The sequence below is a fragment of the Mus caroli genome, chromosome 5 (genome assembly GCF_900094665.2).
Source record: "Mus caroli chromosome 5, CAROLI_EIJ_v1.1, whole genome shotgun sequence".
NCBI classification, from domain to species: Eukaryota; Metazoa; Chordata; class Mammalia; order Rodentia; family Muridae; genus Mus; species Mus caroli.
The window spans coordinates 114210138-114213153 of NC_034574.1; positions in this window are offsets into that span (position 1 = coordinate 114210138).

Consider the following 3016-nt stretch of genomic DNA (forward strand, 5'->3'; position numbering starts at 1 on the left):
AAAAAAAAAAAAAGTTCAAGCAGTTACTAAATCCAGGCCACAGAGGTAAGTAAAGTTACATTGACTTTAGAGTTACAGCTGCGCCATTCCTTTTTTGGTTTTTTTGGGTTTTTTTTCTGGGATTTGAACTCAGGACCTTTGGGAGAGCAGTCAGTGCTCTTAACCACTGAACCATCTCTCCAGAGCCCCAACAGCTCTACCATTCCTAATCCTTTATACAATAGCCAAAATCCAGGTGGCTTCTTCTTTTTACTCCTTTTTCTTCATCCTCTCTTATCTTCTTGCCTGCTTGCTTTTGAAAAAGGGTTTCACTTAGTTAGCCTCAAACTCCATATATAACCAAGGCTAGCCTTGAACTCCTGATCCTCCTGTCTCTGCCTCCCAAGGAGCGCTGAGATTTTAGGCACACATTTCCCATGCTTAAATAAGGTCGACCCAGAGCCCCTCTCATGCTGGTCAAGCATGCTATCACTGAGCTACAGCCCCAGCCTCAGTTTCTCATTATTGTCTCCTAAACAATACAGCCAGACAACTGTATTCAATGGATCAGACACCATATATACAGTGTCTAGAGAAGGATCAAAGTATATGACAGCCATGTCTAGGTTTTATGCCTGCACCATTTTACATGCAGGCTATAAAATCCCTCCTCCTCACAGACACTGAGGAGTGCATGATCTGATCTACAGCGCAGCACCAGTGCTGTTTATATTTAATCTTTCAATAGCCTCTAAGGGTACAGTCCAAATTTTTGGATCAAAAGCATGGTCTAATGCCAGGTCACCTCTCCAATCCCTCGTCTTCCCCCTACTTATCTCATGCTCTGTGACACTCCTCCCATGCTGAGAGACTTCAGTCTCCACCCCCACACACTATGGAGTAATCTATTTCTTCCCCCGAAGGGTTTTCCCCATGGCCTTCCAAGAGGACCCAATGTTTCTGCCTCTAACCTCAGACTAGAGGCAACTTCCTCTGGGATAAGAAGCCTCCCCTATCTTCCTGGTCCAAAGACAGCTGTCCTCCCGGAGAATCAACGTTCCTGGGGATCTAAGAGGAAGGATCACAGGACAATTAAGTCCTGTCTCAGCTTACCTGGATGTCCCAGGCAACCCAAAGGCCTCCTCTACTTCAGTTTCCCTCTCTGCCCTACAGAGTGTGTGAAGCATTGAGAATGGTGTGTGCCTGTTAGACCGAGTCCTCCGTTCCACATTGTGTCTCATGGGATCCTTTCCAAGAGATCAGGAGCAGTGGGGAATACTCTAGGCTGTATGGTGATGCTGTATGCTCTATCTAGAACTATCTAGACCTATCTAGAACACAAATGGAATTATATCACTCTTTTTGTTCTTAGCAGGAGGCCGGAGGCCTTGAGTTAAGCTACAATCTTCCCATTTGCACCAGATCCTTTCATATAAGGTCAAGGCCAGTACCATCAAACAACCCAACAGTTGCCAAAGGCATCATTGCTCTTCCTGTTTCTGGCATCGTTCCTATTTAAAGGTTACTTCTTTGGGGCTTTCTTTTTTTTTTAATTTATTTATTTTAAAAGGCAAGATGTCTGACTGTCAAGGACCACAGTCATACAAAGTAACCTGAACACACAGGCAGCGATCCTGCCCCAGCCTTCCAAGTTGCTACGATTATAGGCATGCACCACCAAACTCAGTGGAATATTCTTTTAAAAATATAAATTTACAACCGTAGCCTAGGGGACAGGAGTAGCACAGCCCTTTAATTGCTGCTTCGGGAGGCAGAGACAGGTGAACTCTCTATGAGTTCAAGGCCAGCCTGGTCAACAGATGGAGTTCCAGGACAACCAGGGCTGTACAGAGAGAAACCCTGTCTCAAACTCCACCCCCAAAAAGATATATATAGAGAGAGAAATTTATTTTATGCTAAATTATGTGTATGCGCGTGTACTGAGGGGGAGGGTACTTATAAGTGCAGTGCCTCTTGAATTCAGAATTCAGAAGGCTTATCAGATCCTCTGAAATTTGGAGTTACAGGCAGTTGTGAGCCACCCTATGGATGCTGGAAAACAAACCCAGGTCATCTGTAAGGTCAGCAAGTGCATTTCATTTGTGAGTCATCTTTCCAGCCACCGCACCCCCTTTTATTTGAACGGCCTTTTATTTGAAACAGGGTCTCGGGTATCCCAAGCTGGCTTTGAGCTCTCTCTGTGTAATTGAGTATGACCTTAAACTTGCAATTCTCCTGCCTCTACCACTAAGTTCTGGGATTCCATTCATGTACCACCACACAAGAGTCATGCAGTGCTGGGACTCAAACTCGGGGCTTTATGCAGGTTAGGAAAGTATTCTGCCATGTAAGCTACATTACCAGCCAAAGTCTGGAACGATCTGTTAGTTAGTTAGTCTGTTTGTTTTTCAAGACAAGACTTCTCATCATAGTCCTGGCTATACTGGAACTCATTCTGTAGACAAGCTAGCCTTGAACTCAGAGATCTGCCTGCCTCTCCCTCCCCAGTGTTAGGTTAGGATTAAAGGCATACACCACTTCCACCTGGCTATAGCATGGTCTTCAAAGCTTCGACGAGCTAGAAAACTAAAGGTCAGGCAGTACTAAATTCCACTTAAGTAGGGCTAACCCTCAGGACACACCCCTTGACCACTTTACAAAAATAAGTAAAAGCCTCTTTCCTGTGGCCTCCCTCAACAGTGGCTGCTCACAAATCTATCAGCCCCTCACACATGTCAGTGTCACAAGGGCTGAACTTTCTGAGTCTTCTGTCAGACCACAAGCTCCTTGAGTGACAAGGGCTCCCTCCACAACATGTGCCCAGAGCCTAACACAGCGACTGGTTTATAACAAGTTCAAATGCATTCATTTAAAGATACTTTATCGGAGCCGGGCGTGGTGGCACACACCTTTAATCCCAGCACTCGGGATGCAGAGGCAGGTGGATTTCTGAGTTCCGGGCCAGCCTGGTCTACAAAGTGAGTGCCAGGACAGCCAGGGCTACACAGAGAAACCCTGTCTTGAAAAACCAAAAAAA